Raw genomic sequence first — 26,230 nt, 5'->3', positions numbered from 1 at the left:
TTAAAAATGTGTGGGCAGGCACTCCAAAATCCACTCAGTATCACTCCACTTACTGACTTCTCTTATGCCTTGATGTCCATTTCTAAATGCTTCACCAATGAAGTCCATCTGTAACTTGTCTGTGCAGCTGTCCAGGAGCTCTACACCTTCCAGAAGTCCTGAGCTTTCCTTCTTCCTCTCAAACACAAAACCATTTTTTCTAACATTGACAAAGTCTTTATCATGACTTGTAGCTTTAAATCTAACTCAATAATTGATATTATGAACAGCAAGGGACTGAGCAGTGTTCCAGGTAGAAGCCCACTGATAACAACCATTCCATCACAGGAGACCCTGTCAACCCTGCTTCTCAAAAATTATAGCTCCAATTCGTTATTCTTCCCTGGACTCCATGAATTCTAATCCTTTTGGTCAGCTTGTGCACATTCCAAAACTTGTAACAATTATTTTCTTTTAGTTCTTCAACTCCCTTCCAAGCTGGTATAAATTCTCGAGACAGATATAAATGTGTGGTAGCTGATGAGGTCCCTGGTTCAGCACTGTGTTGCTCTCCTTGGACTCTACAAATCAACTTTGTCACTAAATTAAGATGCATATTCAACATTCTGTCCAGAGTATTAAGCAAGGGATTTAATAGCTGTCATGGTACAAAAGAAGGCTGATAAATTGTTATTTACTTTTAAGTCAATTGATTTCTCAAGCAGCGATGAAACAGACACGGTTACTGCTGGTAGTGGACATTATTTGCATATATTTAGTCATGTGTAGATGAGCACTGTATTAAACTAATCCTGTACAGAATGACAGTTCATAATAATAATTCATATATGTTGTTTGATTTTAAAACCATACTGCAATATAATGACTCAGTTAAGTATTGCATTCAATTTGCAATTGTAAAGTAATTGCCTGCATGATTTTTTTCCTACTTTTATCCTCTCTTACGTTGTTATGAAATAAATGGTACTGAAGGCTATGCTGTATCTAACAGCCAAGTAATCATTCTGAATGCATAAGCTGGAAACGGGAAGTTATTTGGATCGTGAGTCCAGAATTTCCTGTGAATAGTGAGCTACTCCCTACTGCAACAGATCTTTCAGTTGCAGGTTGCTTCTTCAAGTTGGGTTAAATGTGACCTATGAAGTCATGATTCTTGACAGATAGACCTCAGTATGTGCGGTTGGGAGACTGTAGGTCTGACATGGTGGTCAGCAGCACAGGAGCGCCGCAGGGAACCGTACTCTCTCCAGTCCTGTTCACCCTGTACACATCAGACTTCCAATATAACTCGGAGTCCTGCCATGTGCAGAAGTTCGCTGATGACACGGCCATAGTGGGGTGTGTCAGGAATGGACAGGAGGAGGAGTATAGGAAACTGATACAGGACTTTGTGATATGGTGCAACTCAAACTACCTGTGTCTCAATATCACCAAGACCAAGGAGATGGTGGTGGACTTTAGGAGATCTAGGCCTCATATGGAGCCAGTGATCATTAATGGAGAATGTGTGGAGCAGGTTAAGACCTACAAGTATCTGGGAGTACAGTTAGACGAGAAGCTAGACTGGACTGCCAACACAGATGCCTTGTGCAGGAAGGCACAGAGGCGACTGTACTTCCTTAGAAGGTTGGCGTCATTCAATGTCTGTAGTGAGATGCTGAAGATGTTCTATAGGTCAGCTGTGGAGAGCGCCCTCTTCTTTGTAGTGGCGTGTTGGGGAGGAAGCATTAAGAAGAGGGACGCCTCACGTCTTAATAAGCTGGTAAGGAAGGCGGGCTCTGTCGTGGGCAAAGTACTGGAGAGTTTAACATCGGTAGCTGAGCGAAGGGCGCTGAGTAGGCTACGGTCAATTATGGAAAACTCTGAACATCCTCTACATAGCACCATCCAGAGACAGAGAAGCAGTTTCAGCGACAGGTTACTATCGATGCAATGCTCCTCAGACAGGATGAAGAGGTCAATACTCCCCAATGCCATTAGGCTTTACAATTCTACCGCCAGGACTTAAGAACTTTTTAAAAGCTATTATTAATGCTTTTTGAGATAGTGATTTAGATGCATATCATATTTTTTACTGAGTTAAGTATTGTATGTAATTAGTTTTGCTACAACAAGTGTATGGGACATTGGAAAAAAGTTGAATTTCCCCATGGGGATGAATAAAGTATCTATCTATCTATCTATCTATCTATCTATCTATCTATCTATCTATCTATCTATGTACAGAGTGATGCCTTTTTACCATAGGAAGTCCATTTGAATGCCTTGAGAATCAGCTAAGCAACAAAATTACAGCAAAAATCATGGGTAGGGGGATAGTGAGAAACTGATCCTATTAGTAGAGGTGCCTAGAACTAGAAGTAGAAGATTTCAGGGAACATGAAGATTCTTTTTCACTAAAAAATTGTTAGTTACTGGAAGGCACTCCCAAAGCGGATGATGGAAAATAAGAAATCTCACAATATTTAGGAAGTTTCGAGATGAGTGTTTAAATGCCATGGTGTTTTGGTGGCCCTAGGTCTGTACTGGCTGAAATTTAGAAGAATGAGAGGAGCATCTGATTGAAACCTATTAAATATTGAAAGGACTAGATAGAATGGACATGGACAGGATGTTTCCTGTAATGGGAGAGTCTAGGAACTATGGGTACAGCCTCAAAATAGAAAGATGTCCCTTGATAAAAAGATGAAGAGAAATTTCTTCATTCAGAGGGTGGTGAATTTAGTGGAATCCATTGCCACCAAAGGCAATGCTAGATGTGCTTGTCATAAGAATCAGTAGAGCACGAATGGAAACTTTTGTACTCATTCGGGATCTAAGGATTTTTCGGGCAGCCTTTGGTTATCAGACACTGCCAAGCCACCTTCTCACACTTGGTAGCTGGCACATCATGGGCACAGGCTCATTGTGATCATCATGCAATGACAGCTTTTACTCATAACAAAGACCAGAGCAGTCTTCTGGCGGGCATTCAGGAAGCACAGCAGTGGGGCGATGGGTTTTCAAGGCCATGTAGAAAACTATTGAGAGGCGTGAGTGGTGACTAAATATTGATTAACTAATTCAGTAAATTTCCGCTGCAATCCTTTCATTAAAGGTTTTGTTATTCTGTTTCTGCAGCTTATGCCGACTGAGGCCATTTAATTTAACTGAATACAGTTTCTGCTTGTACACTTTGTCCCTCGTTTCCTTCCCCTCCCTTAACCAAGTTAAGGAAGATACAAACAACAGCATGTTGGTGGTGCTGTTGGTCCTGTACCCTGGCCGACGGACTATAAAGCTGTTTTTTAAAATGATGCTTGTCCACTAATAGGATAAATTTAAAATGTCATTCAAAGACTTGTTGTGTGTAAGGGTAATCAAGGGGGCATTTCAGAAGGGCAGTGGAGTAACAAAATCTAATTTATGGAGCCTGGCTTCAGAAAACAATCAGCTCTGCCAGTAGCAGATGATTACTGTCAGACTCCCTCACAACAAGATGATGAAATGCTGACAATGGTTGTGGCTCTTGTGGATGCTTCGAGGTTTATAATGATGTTTACAATAGAACAGGGTTTCCTCGGGAAATTTCCAGCAGTACACAGTGACGCCATGATGAGTCAGTTCCAATTGGCAGAGCAGTCGGTGATTTAAAATGTTTTTGGAAATGTGAGAATGGCATCAATATTGCAATGAAGCTGCAAGATACTATGTATTGAAACAGCAGGCCATATTTCATGCCTTGCTGCATGATACATTTCTGCCTCAAGAACCAGTGGTAGGTGGAATAGAGGTTTCTACATGAAGTTTATTGTTGTTCAGCTCTAATGCTGCGTTTCCTTCACAAAGACTTTTTGGAAGCACTGAGGCCCAAACTATGATTATTGTTCCATATTGTATTCACTGATATGCCAAATGGGCTTCTGTGCTCAAGGTCTGTCTGCATTTTCAAATGAGACTATAGTAAAGGATTAAGGATTACAGGAGGAAGGCAGGAGAATGGGGTTTAAAAATAGCCAGCCTTGATTGAATGGCAAAGCCGACTCAATGGGCCAAATGACATTATTCTGCTCCTATATCTCTTGTTTCTATGGACATTATTGAACTTAACAGGATCAAACAAAATTTACAGAAGTTGTCTAGGTATTCTTTAATCAAATGCATTATTAAGTATTCATCCAATGTCATTGAATACCTCCTTATATGATTGTTATGCTTCTTTCCAAAACAGACTCCTGATGAGCATTTCCTCACTAGCTTTGTGAGGTTAGTCCCTGGTTAGTCACATCAATCATCCTTCAATAGGGTCATACGCCATAGGAGATATAGCCCTTCAATTCATCAGGTCCATACCAACCATCACAGACCCATCTATGCCATAAGACCTTAAAAATTAGGAGCAGTATTAGGCCATTTGGCCCATTGAATCTGCTCCACCATTTCATCATGGCTGGTCCAATTTTCCTCTCAGCCCAATCTCCTGCCATATCTACTTATACCTTCATGCTCTGACCAGTCAAAAATCTATCAATCTATACCCTTAATATACATAAAGATTTGGCCTCCACAGCTGCCTGTGGTAAAGAATTCCACAGATTCACCACTGTCTGGTTAAAGAAATTCCTCTTCATCTCCTTTCTAAAAGGATGGCCCTCTATTCTGTGGCTGTCTTCTCTGGTCTAAGACTCTCCCACCACAGGAAACATCCTACCCACATCCATCTGTCAAGGCCTTTCACCATTCGATAGGTTTCAATGAAGTCACCCCTTATTCTTCTGAATACTAATCCCATTTATGAATGTTTTGAATGTTTATTCAAATACCTTTTCAAATGGAATTGAAATGAAATTGATATATCATTATCACATGTACTGTGGTACAGTGAAAAGGTCTTGCATACTATTCAAACAGATCTAATCATTACATCGTGCATTGAGGCAGCACAAGGTAAAATGATAAATGAATGTAGAAGGAAGTTTTATAGCACAGATAAATTGTTTTGGACAATAAAGTGCAAGATCTTGGGGTTAATTGTGTAGTCAGGATTCATCTTTTCATACTTATCATTCAATATTCCTCACAGTCCATCCTATCTATCTATTATTTCTCAATAAAACTCAGGCTCCTTGTTACAATGGGTGATCATTTTTAAAAAGTAGCTCAGTTGTCATCATGATGACTTTGTTCGATGATTATGTGACATTGTCATGGAGTGAGAGTGCTTATGTGGGAAGTGTCAGGGAATGAGCAACAAAGAGCCCTGCTGAGTGAATGATGTTGTGCTGTTATAGAGTCATGGTGAATGTGTGTTTGAGACTTAATGAGCTAGAGATGGGAGCAGGTGTGTGTGTGTGTGTGTGTGTGTGTGTGTGAGTGTGTGTGTGTGTGTGTGTGTGTGTGTGTGTGTGTGTGTGTGTGTGTGTGTGTGCGTGCGTGCGTGCGTGCGTGCGTGCGAGTGTGTGTGTGCGTGCGTGGGTGTGTGTGCGTGCGTGCATGCGTGGGTGTGTGTGTGTGCGTGCGTGCATGTGTGCGTGCATGTGTGCGTGGGTGTGTGCGTGCGTGCGTGCGTGCGTGCGTGTGTGCGTGTGTGCGTGTGTGTGTGTGTGTGTGTGCGTGCGTGCGTGTGAGTGTGTGCGTGCGTGCATGGGTGTGTGTGTGCGTGTGCGTGCGTGCGTGGGTGTGTGTGTGTGTGTGCGTGCGTGTGTGCGTGGGTGTGTGTGTGCGTGCGTGCGTGCGTGGGTGTGTGTGTGTGTGCGTGCGTGTGTGCGTGGGTGTGTGTGTGTGTGTGTGTGTGTGTGTGTAAGAGAGTGAGAGAAACAGGGGGAATGACTTCACTTGCCCCCAAATCCATAACCAATCCAACTCCCACAGAGCTTCAGGCCTCCTGTTCCATATTCTGCTGCCAGCTGTCATGGGCTGGGTTAATCAAACCTAAACTCCAGGAGACGTAGCACTAAGTGTACAAGCACAACAAAGTAAATTAAGCCTAGTTTATTACCATAAACTAGATAGCACAAGTAAACCACACAAAATACTACTTAGGAAGTCACAGAAATTTCTGGGCTCACAATTCTTAGTCACCACTTGACTGCTGCGATCGGGAGGCTTTCATTTCCCACTCACTTTTGAAAACGCCCCTTGGTCCCAGGAACGGATTGCAATCCTTGTCACGGTTGAAGTCCAAAGAAATTCTTGAAAAGCAAGTCAAACTCTTTGAACTTTTATTCCCCTGCCATTAACACAGCTTGTTTATTTTTTCAAACACGTCCTGTGTTCATTAACACAGCTTACAGCATGCCCTCATAATTCAATTAGACATTAGACTCTTGCTCATTGGTCTCCCATTGTCACTACATTCCATACAAACAGTAAGCCCGAATCCAGCAATCAAACCACCAGACAGACATTCTCAGTGTTTTCTCTACAGACCTCACATGCTACAAGATCAGGAAGAGTTAAATTTTCCTTGAGCTGGCAGACATTCATTCAATTTTACAAAATCTAATGAGCTACATTGCATCCCTTGAATGTCTGTCAGTTTAGAGACACATGAAACTCTTCTTTCTGCTTAAAACTAAGAGTACATATTACATGGATGATTAAAACTAATATTATCACAATTGTACACATCCTAACACTAACAACAACATTCACCCGAGAGGACATGCACAATATCTTGACACCAAACCCAACAGGATAAGTAAATTTAACAAACACTATATTGTGATTGGTGATGTAAAAGTCAAATTACAGTCAATTTGGCTCTTTATTTGTTTCACAAAGAAAGTGAAATGTGGCCATTCACTCCAGGCGTACCACATTCCCTCACCTATAGGCATGACATGCTCTGAATTAGCACATATGACATAATGTACATCTTCTCCTGGAATAATAATATCAGTTTTACAATCACAAGGTTATCACTGGCTTATTGGGTCTCAACAGAAGTCTGACATCCAACAAAACAGAAGACAAACATCAGAGCAGAACAAAGCAACATTCTGCCTTTAACAACCTTTAGAAACAAAATTGGATATATGGTAGTATGAGATATTTCCATTCTCTCTTGGTCAGTTTACCCTAGTCCAGATCGAAGGCAGCATCTCCAACACCACCACTCTGAGCACAGGGGCCCCCCAGGGCTGTGTGCTCAGTCCACTGCTGTTCACTCTGCTGACCCATGACTGTGCTGCAACACACAACTCGAACCACATCATCAAGTTCGCCGATGAAAAGACCATGGTGAGTCTCATCAGCAAGAACGACGAGTCAGCTTACAGAGAGGAGGTACAGCAGCTAATGGACTGGTGCAGAGCCAACAACCTGTCTCTGAATGTGAACAAAAGAGATGGTTGTTGACTTCAGGAGGGCATGGAGCGACCACTCCCCACTGAACATTGACGGCTCCTCAGTAGAGATTGTTAAGAGAACCAAATTTCTTGGTGTTCACCTGGCGGAGAATCTCACCTGGTCCCTCAACACCAGCTCCATAGCAAAGAAAGCCCAGCAGCATCTTTACTTTCTGTGAAGGCTGAAGAAAGTCCACCCCCCCCCCATCCTCATCACATTCTACAAGGGCTGTATTGAGAGCATCCTGAGCAGCTGCATCACTGCCTGGTTCGGAAATTGCACCATCTCAGATCGCAAGACCCTGCAGTGGATAGTGAGGTCAGCTGAGAAGATCATCGGAGTCTCTCTTCCTGCCATTACAGACATTTACACTATACGCTGCATCCACAAAGCAAACAGCATTATGAAGGACCCCACGCACCCCTCATACAAACTCTTCTCCCTCTTGCCGTCTGGGAAAAGGCACTGAAGCATTCCGGCTCTCACGACCAGACTATGTAACAGTTTCTTCTCCCAAGCTATCAAACTCTTCAATACCCAGAGCATGGACTGACACCTTACTGCCCTATTGTCTTGTTTACTATTTATTGTAATGCCTGCACTGTTTTGTGCACTTTATGCAGTCCTGGGAAGGTCTGTAGTCTAGAGTAGTTTTTTTTTCTGTGTTGTTTTTTACGTAGTTCAGTCTAGTTTTTGTACTGTCTCATGTAACACCATGGTCCTGAAAAATGTTGTCTTGTTTTTACTGTGTACTGTACCCGCAGTTATGGTCGAAATGACAATAAAAAGTGACTTGACTTGACTTGACTAGTCCCTGCACGCAGGATGGATCCACCCTGGTACCATCACCCAGTATTCACTCCCTTGTCCGTCAGCTATAATCTCACCTTCCTCTGGAGGGGAAGACAGCTATATTATCCATCCTCTGCCTCCCTTGCAGAACTGATTCAGCTCTTTATCAGTGTGTTGAGTTGTGTCATCAGAAACAAAAGGGTAGATTGTCCTGCCATTAGCAAATGGCAAGGCCATCAAGGGGCAGTTGTTCAAATTATACAAAGCATAGGGAAGGGCATGTAGCTATCCAGATAGGGATTGGACAGGAGTCAGTAAACCTATTTTCTGTTTTAATAGGCTATTCATTCATCAAGTCTGGCCACTGGCTTGAGGATCTTAGTTGACATGGAAAACCCACCATCCACCATCAGAAAAAGCCCGCTCTTGCATCCTGTAATCTGAAAAGTGTGAAGCATTATTGGATTGAATTTCAGGGGGATCATCATAGGCAATAAGAGGATACTCTAATTGCTGAAGGTACCATCCCGATTAGCTTTAACAGTAGGGATTGTCATCGATAGACTAGAATAAGTGCCCACCTTAGTATGGAGGTACTGGAATTGATTCTGAAAAGGAGGGGGACTGACATAATGTATTTGCCAAATCCAAGCAGGAGCACACTGATGTTGAATGGCAACCAAGGGTTGTTTTGGAAGCTATCAGTCCTTAATTTCTAAACATAGCTTACAATTCCCTACTGCTGCATGAGTTATATGTCTTGGAACGAATAATCACCGCTGCCTCAACCACCCCACCGTATTCTGTACTCCCAAATGACCAGGAGACTCATGGGCTCACTGAGCAAGTAGCAAGAATGGTAATTGAGGTTGAGGGATAGATGTCACCATATCAGCAATGTTGTAAAATCTTGTCATCAGCGAATCATCTTTCTAATCAGTGTCAACGTGGTAAACTGTAATGGTAACATGCGATGATCAGCACCTAATGTCTTTCCATAACTCTGTTGTAAGGGATTCCCCACAACAGTATAGCACTACGGTTTACACCGGGGCAGCCACACAGCGAATCCTTTAACAGCAGCCCAAGAATCGGTATAAATATAAGCTTCTCCAGTTTCATGCATAATGAGAGTGTGCAGTGCTATGACCTCTGCATATTGGCTTGTTGGTTGAGAGGCAACAATGATGACCATTCATCCATATCGCAAACCCATTGGTAAACCAGACGTGCTGCTGCTGAGCAGGAGTCAGAAGATCAAAGGGAACATCCCACACAACAGGTGATATCTCGACTGGAGTAGCTCTAGGCATGGGTGATGTAGCCTGAGGGGACTCAACAACCAGTTTGTATATCTTATTACTACTGTCAGGTCTCTTTGAAGCTCTTGCTGAATTAATTTTTGTAAAATATGGATGAATACCTGAACAGTTCAAAATGACAGTTTAACTCTTTGTGAGCTCACAGTATGTAAAGTGTCTGTACCGGGTAAACATTGTAGGGTTTGATAATGTCTAATGTTTGCAGATAGCTGCTGGATCTTTTCTTAGTCTCAGGCACCATTAACGTGAAGAGGTCTGTTAATGACTATATTTCTGCTGGTTGATAGACTCTCTCTTAGTGTACGTCAAATTGCCTTGATGGATTCTTTTTTTGGATTTGTGCTTATCGCTTATATGTAATATTAATGTCCTTTTGTAACTAAACAAACATTGGTGGACTGATGGATAAGGAGTGTCCATTAAAGTACCTGACTGATTTATAAGAGTATGCTGAACTTTATGTTAATGAACATGAGTTGCTTGAATGAAAGAAGCCAGGATGAGTTAATAGCATGAGAACAAAAGATTAAAGAGTTTATCTGTTTCTCTATGCTTGTGGAACTCATATTTTGGGGTACCTTTCACTCAGTTCTTTGGACTTGGCCTAGCTAGACAGAGATTCATGATTGGTGCCTAGAAGCCAGGGTAATTTCATGAGTGAGTCAGAATTTGCAGTTCTCCATATCACAGCAACAATCGAGTGGTGACTGAGAATTTGTAGTATTTTGTATGGTTTATCTGTACTTTTCTATTTTTATGATAATAAATTAGGCTTTAATTACTTTGTTGTGCTTATATACCTGTTACCACATCTCCTGGACATTCGAATAGTTTGGGTCTGGCAAACCAGCCCATTACACTCATTCCGAAATATACCATTTCAGTTTGATAATTGAACTCTGTTGTGCTTGTCTTACCTTATAATGAGTGTTTCAGAGAGTACTCATCCCATAATGGGAAGGTTAGGCCAGAGAAAGACGAGGAAATCTCCTATCTGTTTTTCAGTCTCTACTAAAGCCCAGTAGCACACAAGAAATTCTTTCTCAAATCCAGTGTATCTGGTGGCAGCATCAGGAAGCTGTGGTGACCAGAAACCCAGAGGCATATTCATTCACTTATTATTCTGCCACAGGCTCCAGACAGCCACATAATCTTTAACAGAAAATTGCAGTTCAACAAGGAGGCCTCTTGACAAGGATACATGGGTAAGGCCATGGTGACAGTACCCCAGATCATCCTAACTGAATCAGTTCATACATATTGTGGTGAACTACATATACCTGTCTGGACACGCCCCCCCCCCGCTGACTGCTCCTGTGGCTCCTCCCACTGACCCCGGTATAAAGGCGATTGGGGACTCCGCCCTGGCCTCAGTCTCCAGGATGCAGTGTAGTGGTCAATTGCTGCTTGTTCTTTCTTCCAGACAATAAAAGCCTATATCTCGCCTCACGTCTCCAAGAGTTATTGATGGTGCATCACATATTTTAAAAAAAAGTTGGGAGTCTTCCAAATTCCAAAGATAGGTGAGCTGTTGGGCAAGGATAGCCTTGGGTGCTGATGCAGCTACTGGGCTGAATCCTGTAATTCGGTGGTAGTGTAGTTACGGATAGTGATCTCACTGGTAGTAGGGACAGCCACGGCATCTGATTTTGTTCATTTGCATTTCACTGTTCTTCTTTAACTAATGGAGGGTGAGCCTTGATTACATTGCTTTCGACTACATCTGAATCCTCATCATATCAGATAACTCCATCCCAATGTATCTGGGTCCCAATATTCCTACAGGACCATATATCGGACATTTACAGGATCCACTATCATTCAGCTATGCTGCAATGCTGCATATGGTGCCTTTGCATTACAATAGACAATCTATATGCCATGGCAGTCTGTTTAGTCTTGGAGCATTCAGTGCGCTCCTGCGCCACCTTTACTGTTTCACTTAAAATAGTGTTCTGAGAACCCAACTCACATTGCAGTCACTTGTTTTCCTGACAGAACTCGGTTTTAACACTATGCAACTGCTGCAATGCAATCTTACAGACCCACCCTACTTAAGGCAGAGAATCCCTCCTAGAGGGAAAAGCCACATTGTTAAGGCATTATGATACTACACATGGAAGCTTAACATCAAACAATCCAGCAAATACCTTCTTCCAACATCTGTGAAGTCCCCATTTACTCAGAATATTAGCCAGCAATCCAAAACTCATGGAGGTATCTGTCCCTCTGGGGACCTGATATGTCTCGAATATTACACTGCTCAACTTGCTTGTCCACGTCCACATTTTCCTGGACCTTAGTCACTTCACCAAAGTGTAATAGATTGGGTTGATCAGACCCAAATTATCTGAGTATCCAGGAGATGGAGCAATAAGTGTACAAGCACAACAAAGTAACCTTAATGTAAGCTTAATTTATTATCATAAAATAGATAGATCACACAAATAAATCAAAAAATACTTTACAGGAAATTACAAAGAGTTCAGAAAGTCACGAAGATTCCTGGACTCAATTCTTAACCACTACATGATTGCTGCTGTCGGAGTATCTCTGATTTCCGACTCGGTCATAAAACCACACCTTGGTCTCAGCCATTGTTCGCGATTTAGACCCTGGCTGAAGTCCAAAGAAAACCTCAAAAAGCAGATCAATGTATACACAAGTTTCACAAAGTACAGAGACTAACTTTTTGATCTTTTGCTCTCATTCCATTGACACAGCCTGTTTTTTTCCCCCAAACACATCCTGTGCTCATTAACACAGCATTCAGCATAATCTCATAAATCAATTGGACATTTTATTGGTCACTCTTTGTTCTTAAGTCTCACAGTGTCCAGACACACTGCATTCCTTGGGCTTACTAAGTACATTAAAGTTTACAGATAGACAATAAGCCCGAATCCAGGTAGACTGGCATTTTAGTGGTTACATGTTGTGACGTCATTCACTCATATCTGGACACACAACATTCTTTGGGCTTACAAAGTACGCTAAAGTTTGCATATCAGCAATAAGCTCAAATCCAGCAATCAAACCCGTTGCTTACTCTACAGACCTCATGTTCTACAAGATCAGAAAGAGTGATATTGTCCTAGACCTGACGCTCCTTCATGCAAGGGTTTACAAAATCTAATATGCTACTCTAGTGCATACATTGTATTTCAGTGTAGAGGTCTTTGTTTGAAGTGTTGGTACTCTGTCCTGGACCCCACAGTAAGTAGACAACATAAGATCTGAGAATAAGAACAGGTACCCTTCAGCTCCATTCTGCAAAATTGCATAAAACAGGCAATTGCAAGGACTTAAAAAGAACCTTTGGGTTTCCACAACCATGCAGACAAAGGCAGGAGTTCCAAATTCCTATCAATGATAACTGTAAATAATTCCCAGGACAATCCAGGGCATTCTGCTTTACCTCACTGTTCTGCATTCTAGTTAAGACACTGAACAGGAAGCCAGTCTTGAGCAACACACCCAAATTATGGAATGAACTCAGCAACTCAGGCAACATCTGTGGAGTGGAATAAGCAGTCGCTGTTGCATGCTGAGGCCTTTCTTCAGCACAGTGTAGCAAATATATAGGCTTGATGAAAGGTCTCAGCCTAAGTCATTGACTGTTTATTCCCTTCCATAGATGCTGCCTGACATGTCCAGTTTTACCAGCATTTTGTGTGTATTGCTCAGGATTTCCAACATCTGCAGCATCTCCTGTGTTTAGGGACGCAAGTCTTATCCATTCCCAAAGGTCCCAAAGGTCCCTAAGACCAGTTTTACTTCCCCAGAATTGAATCAACCTAAAGAGAGGAGAGAATGCTTACAGGCAAGAAACTTAGTTGATTTTGCCCATATAAGACCATAATAAGACATGAGTACAGAATCAGGACATTCAGGGCAGCGAGTCTGGTCTGTTTTTCCATCATGGTTGATTTATTATTCCACTCAACCCCATTCTCATGCTTTCTTCCATAACCTTTGACACCCTTACTAAACAAGAAGCTATCGACCTTCTTTTTGAATATACCCAATGACTTGGCCCCCACAGCCATCTGTGGCAATGAACTCCACAGATTCATCTCTCTCTTGGCACAACAAATTCCTCCTCAGTTCTGTTCTAAAGGGGTGTCCCTTTATTTGAAGGCTATGCCCTCTGGCCCTAGATGCCCCTTCTATTGGAAACATCCCCTGAACATTCATCCTGTCTAAGCCTTTCAATAGTCAATAGGTTTCAATGAGATACCCCCTCATTCATTTGAACTCCAACAAGTACAGGCCCAGAACCATCATGCATGCCTCAAACATTAATCCTTTCATTCCAGGAATCATTCTTGAGAACCTCTTCTGGACCTTCTCCAATGCCAGTGCATCATCTCTTAGATAAGGGACCAAAAACTGCTCACAGTACTCCAAGTGCGGTCTGACCAATGCCTTATAAAGCCTCAGAATTACTTTCTAGTTCTCTTGAAATTAATGCAAAAATTTCATTTGCCTTCCTTTACCACTGACTCAACTTGAAAATATCATCTGCAGTCTGTAAATAAGTAGAAAGCGTAGGCTGCAGGGGAACTGGGATTTGCAAAAGCAGGATTAGGTTTGAAGATGTAGCCATCATCAATGGTTTCACTCACACTCTCAGCATGGACATCCCAGTGTTGCCAAGCACTTGTTCCTCTCATGCATGCATAGGAAAGAGGACTGACTGTGCTTGTTTTCCTCTGGTTAGATGTGTATCCTATAATGGACTGAGTGCTGGGTCAGTGAGTGCTTCATGAATGCTGTTTGACCTGCTGAGCTCCTCCTGCGTTTTATGTGAGTTATTTTGTATATGTTCCTTTAATAAATATATCTGAATCATTTGCACTAAAAGCATGTCAATATATAGTATATGTCCAAGTACTATATAGTATAGTATAATATTTTTTTCAGAGGTACAATGGAAAGTTAGGTGAAATTTAGGAGTCTGACCTTTGAAATTGGACGCATTTCCACCTTTTAAAAAATGCAAATCATGCACAAAGCTCATTTACACGTTTTAACACAATAATGAACATTTCTAGTTACAATGCTGACTGTTATCAAACAGATGGGCATTTCCTGGCAAGATTCACTCTAATGTAGCTGATATTTGCCAGTGTCATTCACAAATGTAATGACATCATCCAAATGCGTGACATTCACCTTTGTCAAACTGACAGAGATTGAAGCAATACTTTGTGACCTGTGTCTTTTGCTTTTAACTCCCAAGAAAATAGGGAGTAAATCATGCCACTGTTATTAAGGAGAGTGAATCCACTAGACCCTACTGGGCATTGATGCGTAGCCACGTGCATCTGCCTGCCTGAAATTTTAATGCTCTGCATATTTCACACATCATTACCGGATCTCACAATACGTAATGCAGATATGCACAGCAAAAATATATTGTATGCTGCGATTTCTGCAGGGTGTTCAGACCAGCCTTGCATTGCATGACATACAGTTCAATATGCTTCAACAATCACATTGCGAAGGTAGAAAGGTGGAGTGGAGAAGTAAGATAGTTTGCATCTCTTTTTCTCTTTTCCTTCCACTTCTGTAGTGGAGAGTATAAATTTAAAGTTGTGACTAGTCTTTGAAACTTTCTAGTAAGAAAGACTTGGCTTTTCTTTAGCTCAGAGGCTTGTGGAGCTTAGAGCATTGGGGTATTCAAAGATCAGCTTTTAGAATTGATTGATGGCTACGGGGAACTGGCAAGAAGAGGCAATGAGGCCTGGAGAAGATGAAGCATCATCTTTTTGAATGGTGACCCATGTTACCATTTTCTTGTGTTCTTACATTTCTATGATCTTTCCAGTCAGTTGTTATTGGGAACTGTATAGGTCATGTTTTCGAACATTCATCACGGTAGAAGCTCTTCTAGCTAAGTTTCTTTCAGGATTTCTCAAGATTCTTTTTCCTAATTTTGTGGGGTTTTTTCCATGAGTGGAGTTCCTAGATTGGTCATTAGGACTACACACAGCAATTATTTCATACGCGAAGTAATGGTGCAATCTGATATCTGGGCACTTGTGTACCACATGCCAGTCCTTATCTAAAGCACTGATGTAGCTTATTTATTCTTTGCATGATCCCAACGGTTGCAAAAAGCATAGCCAGTGTTTTTATTTTAATGCTGATTTATGAAGGAAACAGCAGCCAGAGAAAATCCTGGCATTGCTGTGAGCCAGACTCTGCTGTCAAAACACATATATTGCAGAAAATCTTTCTTTCCAGCTCATCAAAAATATAAAGATTCAAAGCAAAACTCTAAGCATTCCTTACTGCATTTTCCATTACTCTTCAGACTATCCTCCTCAAACTTCACTTCTTTTTCTGCTCTCCTATCTCAGACCATGTCCTTTTTTACGTCTCCTTCTTAGGCAGTTCCTCAGGATCAACACTGACTTGTTTCTAAGTCTGGGTTTGTGGATTCTGAGCTGAAGGATATGGTTGATGCACCATCAATAACTCTCGGAGACGTGAAGCGAGATATAGGCTTTTATTGGCTGGAAGAAAGAACAAGCAGCAATTGACCACCACACTACATCCTGGAGACTGAGGCCGGGGCGGTGTCTCCAATCGCCTTTATACCGGGGTCCGTGGGAGGAGCCACAGGAGGAGTCAGTGGGGGGGGGGGGGGCGTGTCCATACAGGTATATGTAGTTCACCACAATGGTCATGTGGGAAGCATAGCCTTTTCCACAGATAGGAAAGGAGTTTCAGTTCTACTGCTGTTGGTGTTGACCTTGATGGTCCCGCCAATCCAGATGCTCCTTTTACACTTTATTCAGCTTTCTTATTATTCTACTGCAGTAGATTGTGTAATGATTTAGTCTCTATGAACATCATGGAAAAAGCATTTTTCACTATATCTTGGTATACGTGACAATAAAAATAAACTAGAACCAAGACCAATATCGCTGGGGGGTGGAAGTAGTCTGTGTGAGATTTCCTTCAGCACATGGTGGTCGTTGCATATCAGCAATCATGGGAGCATCTCAGAGTAAATTCTTGCTCCAGGAGAGCAGGTTCTGCTGAATGCTCACAAATAAAGGTAGGCACATGCGTGGGTGCTACCTATCATGTGTGCATTTATTTGTTCACACACACACACACACGCACACACACGCACACACACACACACACACACCCACGCACACACACGCACACACACACACCCACGCACACACACGCACACACACACACACACACACACCCACGCACACACACACACACACACACACACACACACACACACACACACACACACACACACACACACACACACACACACACACACACACACACCCACGCACACACACACACATCCTGCTTTCTCTGGTGGACAGAGCGTAGGTGTTCAGTGAAACAGTCTCCCAGTCTGCATCGGGTTACCTGTGAGTCGGTTGTTGTGGTATACTGCGTCTGGTGCTCCCGGTGTGGCCTTTTATATATTGGTGAAACCCGACGCAGACTGGGAGACCATTTTGCTGTGCACCTATGCTCGGTCTGCCAGAAAAAGTAGGATCTCCCAGTGGCCATACAGTTTAATTCCACGTCCCATTCCCATTCTGATATGCCTATACATGGCCTCCTCTATTGTCAAGATGAAGCCACACTCAGGTTGGAGGAACAACACCTTATATACTGGCTGGGTAGCCTCCAACCTGATGGCATGAACATTGACTTCTCTAACTTAATGCCCCTCCTCCCTTTTTTACCCCATCCCTGATATATTTAGTTTTTTCCCCCTTTTTTTTTCTCTCTTTCTGCCCATCACTCTGCCTGTTCTCCATCTCACTCTGGTGCTCCCCTCCCCCTTTCTTTCTCCCTAGGCCTCCCGTCCCATGATCCTTTCCCTTCTCCAGCCCTGTATCCCTTTTGCCAATCACCTTTCCAGCTCTCAGCTTCACCCCACCCCCTCCACTCTTCTCCTATCATTTCGCATTTTCCCCTGCCCCTCCTACTTTCAAATCTCTTAGTATCTTTCCTTTCAGTTAGTCCTGACGAAGGGTCTCGGCCCGAAATGTCGACAGTGCTTCTCCCTATAGATGCTGTCTAGCCTGCTGCATTCCACCAGCATTTTGTGTGTGGCACATTTGGTGTATTGTGGGCAACTCTGGCCACCATACTATGGAAAGAATATGATGAAACTATTGACTGTGCAGAAAAGATTCACAGGAATGCTGTCTGGTCTGGAGTGCTTGAGTGATCAGAAGCTCTGCTGGTGTTAGGTTTGCTGATCGTGAAGTGCTAAACTCAAACAAAAACCTTAAGCCCTTTCCAATATACATAGCCAGGAGTACCCTTACTAAAGAGAATTAGAATCAGAATCAGGTTTAATCTCATTGGCATACTTTGTGAAATTTGTTGAACGAGATTATCCTGTAACTACCCAATCTTCAAAGACTAGTTCACTTCCCTGTTTATTCCCCATGAAAGGTTTAGCTGGAAATACCCACTATTTGAGCAGTGGGTTCCCTCTCCCTATCAAGACAAAGATACTTCAAAGTAATTTGCACACGGTCCCTTTACCTTCAGTGGGACATGTTTAAATGCAAACTGCATTGTTAAACATATTTTAATCTCACAGAGGATGTTTATCTTACAAAAGACTTCCAAGTTACAAACCATTTCTAAAATACAAAGGATTCCATAACACAGGTATAATTCCTGTATCGATGATGCAGCCAAACCAGTCATCCATTGCAGAAATGGAAGTCAAATGAATTGTCAGTGTTTAATCTGACGAGTATGTGGATTGAATTGAATTTCGGTTTATTGTCAGTTAGAAACCACAAATGCAATGCAGTTAAAAAATGAAACAACGTTCCTCCAGAATGATATCACAAAAGCACACGACAAAACAGACTACACCAGAAAATCCACATAACGTTTGTCAATCCCCAAATCCAGAGTCCAGAGAGGTTGCTGCATATTAATATCGCGCTGCCATTTTAGCGTGTTTTCCAGAAAGGAGCTCCAAATCCACCAGACAAAACAAGACTACCCAGACACACCAAGTCAGGAGACCAATTCTACCACCCAACAAACCAAAAACTAAAGCTACAAGACCTACACAAAATCACATAGTTACAACATATAGTTACCACAGTAAATACTATAATATATGTTGTAACTATGTGATTTTGTGTACATATTATACTATAATATAGTTATAATACCATAATTGATTAAAAAAAAACAGACCATAGGCACAATAAAAATAACCCAAAGATGTTAAAAGACTATAAATTCGAAAGAAACCACCACACAGTTTCCACAAGTCCTCAGGGTCCTGATAGACTTGTCATCCCACTCAGGCGGCAGAAGGGAATACCCCCCTTTGGGCTTCCACAGTGCCGCCGGACTCAGCCTCGCAGACGCAGCACACAATGAAAGCGCTGCCGGATAGGAAAGTTTTAGAGGTTCAAATGCAGTCAAATGTGATATGTGTCGAAAGCCATGTTAGCCTTTGACAAGTTGAACTGAAGGGACTGTTTCCAGAATGCAGAACTATTATTATATGTTCAGCACCTGGCCTTCACAGACTTCTGTAATAGAGAATTTTATGGTTTCAACACCTTTTGAATGAAGACCTTTCTTAGTTGTAAATGTTAGTGAGGGACAAAAAGTCATGCCAAATTTCTTCAGCCTCCAAACAGGTATTGATGTGCTGTCTTACCATTGAATCTATGTGGTTGGACCAGGACAGACTGTTGATGATATTCACTCCTAGGAGCTTGAAGCTCTCAACCCCCTTGATGACAGCACCATTGATACAATCAGGAGCATGTGCACTGCTCCCCTTTCTGGTCAATAATCAGCTTTTTTATTTTGCTGACATCGAGGGTAAGGTTATATTTATTACACATTCCACTAGACTCTCTACCTTCTTCCTATACTTCTCAGTGCTGATTATCTTGAGACTGTGATCACTTGATGTGATCCCCAAAGCCTGGAGAAATATGCAGCCAAATTATATTTTTCAATAAAATCACTCCTGATTGTTCTAAACTCTCGTAAATACAGTCCGGATAGACTAATTTCTTCTCATATGACAGTCCTCCCCATTAAAAACATTCAATTATTTCTACTTTATGCTTTCTATCTGTCAACTAATTTGTCAGTATAGGATTCCTATACCATATACTTTAATTTTGCACAGTCTCTACTCATATGAGACTTTATTAAAGACATTCTGGAAATGCACATACACTCTCTTTCCTAATCTATTTTATCAACTACCCTCTCAAAAAACTCTGGAAAGTTTGTCAATTGCAGTTTTCCATTTGTTACTCATAATGTTCTTTGTAATAGACTCTAGTATTTTCCTTGCTACTGGTGCTTAAGCTAATCAGTTTGTTGTTCCACCTTTTTTGCAATTGGTTAGAATAAATTTCCCAGTCTCTAAGCTACAGTCAATTACATATAGAATTTTGGAAGAAGACAAATATTGCAGACAAGATTTTCATGGCTACCACTTTAAGTGTTCTTGGATGCAAATTATTGGCCGTCTGGCTTTAAGTCACTTTCATCTTTTCAATTTTCTTTAACTCCTCCATTTCTTTGCATCGTGATTCCCTAGCATTTCTGGGAAGTTATTTGTGTTCTCTTCCAGGAAGACAGAAAAATTTGTTTTATTGCTTTGCAATTTCTTTGATCCCCATCATAAATTCTCTCATTTATGACTGTAACAAAACTGCATTTGTCTTTGTTAATCCAGTGCTTTTTCAGAATTATAATCAGAGTCAGGTTTAATATCACTGGACTACATCGTGAAATTTGTTGTTTTGTGGCAGCAGTACATTACAATTAATAATAAGAAAAATTATAAGTTACAGTAAGAAATATGTAAATAATTAAAACATTAAATTAAATAAATAGTTCAAAAAGAGAGAAAAAAATTAAAATAGTGAAGTAGAGCACATGAGTTCATTGTCCATTCAGAAATCTGATGGCAGAGGGGAAGAAGCTGTTCCTAAAACATTGAGTATTGTATGTGTCTTCAGGTTCACATACCTCCAACTTGATGGAAGCAATGAGAAGAGGGCATGTCCTGCATGGTGGGGGTCCTTAATGATGGATGCCTTTTTAGGCATCACTTTTTGAAGAAGTCCTCGATGTGGGGAGGCTAGTGTCCATGATGGAGCTGAGTTAGAAATTTCTACAGCTTTTCCCAATCCTTTGCAGTGGCCCCTCCGTACCAGATAGTGATCAACCAGCTGGAGTGCTCTTCATGGTATATCTATAGGAATTTGTGAGTCTTTGATGACACAGCAAGTCTCCTCAAACTCCTAATGAAATGTAGCCATTGTCATGCCTTCTTTGTAATTGCATCAATATGTTGGGACCAGGATAGATCTTCGGAGATGTTGACACCAAGGATGTTGAAATTGCTCATTCTTTCCACTGCTGTTCCTGCGAAGATGTGTTCCCTCAACTTCTCTTTCCTGAAGTCCACAATCAATTCCTTGATCTTACTGATGTTGAGAACAAGAGTGTTGTTGCAATACCACTCAACCAGCTGATCTACCTCATCCTTGTACGCTTCCTCTTCACCATCTGAAATTCTGCCAACAATAATTGTGTCATTGTCAAATTTATAGATGGCATTTAAGCTGTGCCAAGCCAGACAAATTGTGGGTGTAGAGAGAGTTGAGCATGCATCCTTGAATTGCGCCAGTGCTGATTGTCAGCGGCGAGGAAATGTTATTTTCTATATGCACTGATGAGGATCCAATTGTTGAGGGAAGGAGTACTGCAGCCCAACTTTTGGAGTTTGTTGATTAGTTCTGAAGGTATGATGCTGTTCAATGCTGAGCTGCAATCAATAATATACAGCAGTCTAACCTAGGTATTGCTATTGTCCAGTTGATCCAAGGCAGAGCAGATAGCCAGTGACAGCTGTAGATCTGCTGTGGCAATTGGCAAATTGCAGCAGGCACAGGTCCTTGCTCTAGCAGGAGTTGATTTGGCCAAGCACTGTAGATGTGAGTGCCAGTGGGTGACAGTTTCTGATGCAGCTCACGCTGCTCGTCTTGGGCTACGGTATGATTGCTGCCCGTTTTAAGCAAGTGGGAACCTCCAAATGCAGCAGTGAAAGATTAAAAGATGCCCTTGAACATGCCTGCCAGTTGGCTGGCACAGGTTTTCGGTGCCGCACGCTGGTCTGATTCCTTGTGAGTGTTCGCCCTCTTGAAAGATGTTCTGACATCAGCCTCCAAGACGGAGATGACAGAGTCACCAAATGCTGCAGCGATTTACATTGGTGTAGTTTTATTCTCCCTTTTAAAGTGTGCATAAAAGGTGTTGTGCTCATCTGGAAGAGAAACATCGCAGTCATTCATGATGTTAGGTTTCATCTCGTATGAAGTAATGGCCTGCAAACTGCCAGAGGTGACACGTATTTGATTCCATTTCTGATTTCAATTGGAATTGTGTTTTTTTTTGCTCTTAAAATAGACTCTGTAGGTAGTACCTGGACTTCTGTATAGTTCTGAATCACTTGTCTTCAATGCCGCAGATCTAACCCTCAGCAGATCACAAATCTCCTCATTCATACATGCTTTTGGTTTGGGAACGTTCCATATACAGTATTCTTGAAGGCACACATTCATCCACATACGTCTTGACATCAGTGACACCTCTGGTGTATTCATTCAGACTCAAAGATCAATCCCTGAATATTGTCTAGTATGCTGAAAGTATGAATACAGTCAGATAGAAACATAGAAACATAGAAAACTTACAGCACAATACAGGCCCTTCAGCCCACAATGCTGTGCTAAACATGTACTTACTTTAGAAATTACCTAGGATTACCCATAGCCCTCTATTTTTCTAAGATCCATGTCCCTATCCAGGAATCTCTTAAAAGACCCTATCATATCCACCTCCACCACCGTCACCGGCAGCCCATTCTATGCAATCACCACTTTCTGCATAAAAAAACTTAACCCTGACATCTCCTCTGTACCTACTTACAAGCACCTTAAAACTGTGCCCTCTCGTGTTAGCTAGTTCAGCCCTGGGGAAAAAGCCTCTGACTATCCACATGATCAATGCCTCTCATCATCTTATACAACTCCATCAGGTCACCTGTCATCCTCCACTATTCCAAGGAGAAAAGGTTGAGTTCACTCAACCTACTCTCATAAGGCATGCTCCCCAGTCCAGGCAACATCCTTGTAAATCTCCTCAGCACCCTTTCTATAGTTTCCACTTCCTTCCTGTAGTGAGGTGACCAGAAATGAGCACAGTTCTCCAAGTGGGATCTGACCAGGGTCCTATATAGCTGTAACATATAGATGATCGGACTTTCCAAAGTGCAGGATGGGATGACGTGGTAAAACATTTCTGATGGTGTTTTAACAGTGGTCAAGCAGATTGGCTCGATATCACAGCTGATATGTTGATGGTAGTTGTTCAGAAACTTCTTCAACATGGCCATTTTTACATACTTTTAGAAGCTTTTACAATATGCTTTTATGATCCTTGCAAATATATTATTATATTTCCCAATGTTTACTCTCTAAATCAATCTCCTAATTTTTGTTTTAATTCTAACCTACTTCTAGTCTTCAAGATTGTTATTTTTTTTCTGCTAGTTGAAATGAAGCTGCTTTGGATCAAATGCTGTCCTTTAACTTTCTTCATTGGCCGTGGTTGCATCACTCTCCTTTTGCATTTTTTTGCATTAAAAAAAGAATGCATAACAATTACATTTCATACAGTCCTCAATTGCCTTCCTTTGAAGATCCGCACTTGTTTATAGCCAACTCACTTTTTATTCCTTTGCAGTTTCCTTTGTTTAGATTTATGACCCCAGTTTATGTTTGAACTTCTTAACAAAGAATTCTGACATGTTGTGGTCACCCTTCTCTGAAGGAACTCACTCAATAAGGTTATTAGCTAATCCCCCCATTGCATTATAGCTTACATTGGATAGTCTGCTTTTGACCTTCCTCACATGCTCCCCTCCCCCCCATGACCGATGTCCTGCCCAACTTTCCCCCATTGTTAGATCAATGAATAGATGATAGGCTTACTTTCAACTATAGGTCTAAATGCTCCAGCGTTCCTGAGTAGAAAAAAATAATAACTCACCCAGGGATAACTTTGAAGATACGTATTTTTCAGATGGTTCTACAACTGGAATAGTTGTAGAGTTTATTAAGTGCCCCTAATATATCTGCCTCTACTACCTTCCCTGCCATGGTGTTCCATGCACCCACCACTCTCTGTGTAAAGAACCTACCTCTGACACCCCCCTTAAACTTCCCTTCAGTCTCCTTAAAATTATGCCCTCTTGGATTAGCTGTATTTACCCTGGTAAAAGGCCTCTGGCTATCCACTCCATCCATGCCTCTTTTCATCTTGAACACCTCTATGAAGTCACCTCTCACCATCTTTTGCTTCAAAGAGAAAAGCACTAGCTTGCTCAAACTATTCTTATAAAACATGCTCTCCAATCCGAACAGTATCCTGGTAAATCTCCTTTGTAACCTCTCAAATGCTTCCACATCCTTCCTATAATGAGGTGGCCAGAAATGAGCATGATATTCCAAGTGTGATCTAACCAGGGTTTTATAGAGCTGCACTATTACCACACAGCTCTTAAACTCAAATATTGAATTCAAGAGCTGCAATACATATTGGAATATGCAATGTGAATAGCTGTTCATCAGTTGCATCGATGATCTGCCCAAGAGAAATTGTGGAACTAAAATGTAGCTCTTTTTAAACAGCTAATCCTGGGCCATAGAGAGTACAAATCCACTTTCTACAACAACTGAAGCTGCTAGCCTATGCCAGTACTGGATATAAATTACCAGCGTCAACATGCACCTCCTCATCAGATCTTTGCCAGCATTGAGGATGCAGCATTTCTACTAATTGAAGGTGAATTAGAGAAGCCAGTGATAGGACTGAAGCTGAGGAGTCAACAAGACAGCAGGTGAGTGGTGATGTTAGTGGAATAATCTTTAGAGTTAGAGTCTTGAAGCAATAACACAACACACATGATGTGTAGATCTACTTGGAGGATGATGGGAATGGAAAGTTTGGTGTCCAGAACATTAGGTGTACTGAATCACACTGGAATTTGCTTTGGAGAAAATTAATCACACAAGCTAGCAGCATCATTTCTACTGTAAAGTTTGTCAATGATTCCCAAAGATTCCAGATTCTACCCATATCTCTTCTCTGGTGCATTTATTGATGGAAATAATTTGCAATTTTATATGAAACTATCTCTTCCACAGGGATGTCTTCTTCACATTCCAGAATTAGCCTGCTTACTTTATGACATGATTGCCATTTCATAGCAGCTTATTACATTATCATCATGACCAGGATCCTGATAAGTCTTGATGTAGTGCATGACCTGAAATGCTGACAATTCCTTTCTTCCAACAGAGATTTCTTGACTCACTGAGTTCTTCCGGCAGTTATTCTTTTCTCAAGATTCTATCTTTTGCAGTCTCTTGTGTTTGCAAAGATATTAGGATTGTCAACCATAAGACTGGGCTTTTAGGAGTTGTCAAAGTGAAAAGGCCATGTAGAAAATTTCAAAGGGAATTTTAGAGCTTTGGTTCATGGCCATAAAAATAATGGTTTCTAATGTTGGAGGGATTAATTTTGAAAATAAACAAGATCAAACAGGACAGATGATTGCATCTCCTGGAATTAGAGTCTTGTAGAGATATAGCAGAGAAACAAGCCTTCAGACTGCCATTTCCATACAAACCATCAATTACTATTTCCTACCTTAATCCTATTTTTTTAATTCTCCCCTTATTCGCATCAATGTTCCTCAGATTCACACACTGAGAGCAACTTACACAGGCCAATTACTTTAATAGGCAGCATGGTACCTGGGAGAACACCAGAGCATCCTGAAGAAACACATGCAAGTCCTTGAGAGAAAATGCAAAGTCTACACAAATAGCAACCAAGCTTGGGAATAAACCCATGTCTCTGGTACAGTGAGGCAGTTGCTCTTTCAGCTACTGTATGGTGCCGCAGAAAGTTGAGAGATAAGTACAGTCAGGGATCAAGGATCAACTTTATTTACCACATACAGTTACATATATTGAGAATTTGCTGTGGTGTGTTGGTAAGTGCATGGCGTGCAACAAAAAATAATTAAACAATTATAAAGAATAAAAAATTACATAAAAATGAACTCTGAGGTTAAAGTACTGATATAGAATAACGTCTGCATAAATACATAAACACCAGCATGTATTTACAATGTAAAGAGCGTTATGAAAAGTGGTTTAATGAGTTGACAGTGCAGGGTAGTGACTGAGGTAACAGAATAGGTTGGGGGTAGGGTCTAACTAGAATGCTTCATCAGATTAACTGCCTGGGGACAGAAATTTTTAAAGTGGTGTGAAGATTTTGTTTTAGTAGACATATAGAGCTTTCCAGAGGTTGCTTTTGGAAAAGACAGTTTGCTGGAAGGGTAGTGTCTGCAATAATTTTCCTTGCCCATTTCTTGTGATGGACACATTCAAGTCCCGCAGCAATGGTAATCTACACCCAATAACCCTTTCTGCTGACCTGACGGTTCACTGTAGTGTTCGAGGTGAGGGCTAAAGCAGATTCTGATTATAAGCACTAGAATTTCAAAATCAAGGTGCTGCTTAACTTAGAGTCCGTGAAGGTCAACAAGCACAAGGATGTTGGAAAAAAGCAGCTGTGCCAGCCAGGCTAACCTCAACTTTTCTCTGTGACAATGACCAAATGTTCAATTCTGACTC

General features: G+C 41.5%; 1 protein-coding gene across 14 annotated transcripts in view; it reads left to right on the top strand.

The window, feature by feature from the left end:
- The window catches only part of LOC140729646 (leucine-rich repeat-containing protein 4C-like), a 1,048,826-nt gene that overhangs the window by 643,829 nt on the left and 378,767 nt on the right, over positions 1-26,230 (top strand). For 8 of the 14 annotated variants that reach the window (XR_012099387.1, XM_073049657.1, XM_073049653.1 and 5 more), the window contains exon 5: positions 24,212-24,420. The exons of the other annotated variants lie outside the window; for them this stretch is intronic. The gene's annotated coding sequence lies outside the window, so the exon portion shown is untranslated. The remainder of the gene's footprint in view (positions 1-24,211; positions 24,421-26,230) is intronic. 14 annotated transcript variants of the gene reach the window in all.

The sequence above is a fragment of the Hemitrygon akajei genome, chromosome 6 (genome assembly GCF_048418815.1).
Source record: "Hemitrygon akajei chromosome 6, sHemAka1.3, whole genome shotgun sequence".
NCBI lineage: Eukaryota > Metazoa > Chordata > Chondrichthyes > Myliobatiformes > Dasyatidae > Hemitrygon > Hemitrygon akajei.
This window is presented reverse-complemented; position numbering and strand designations above follow the sequence as displayed.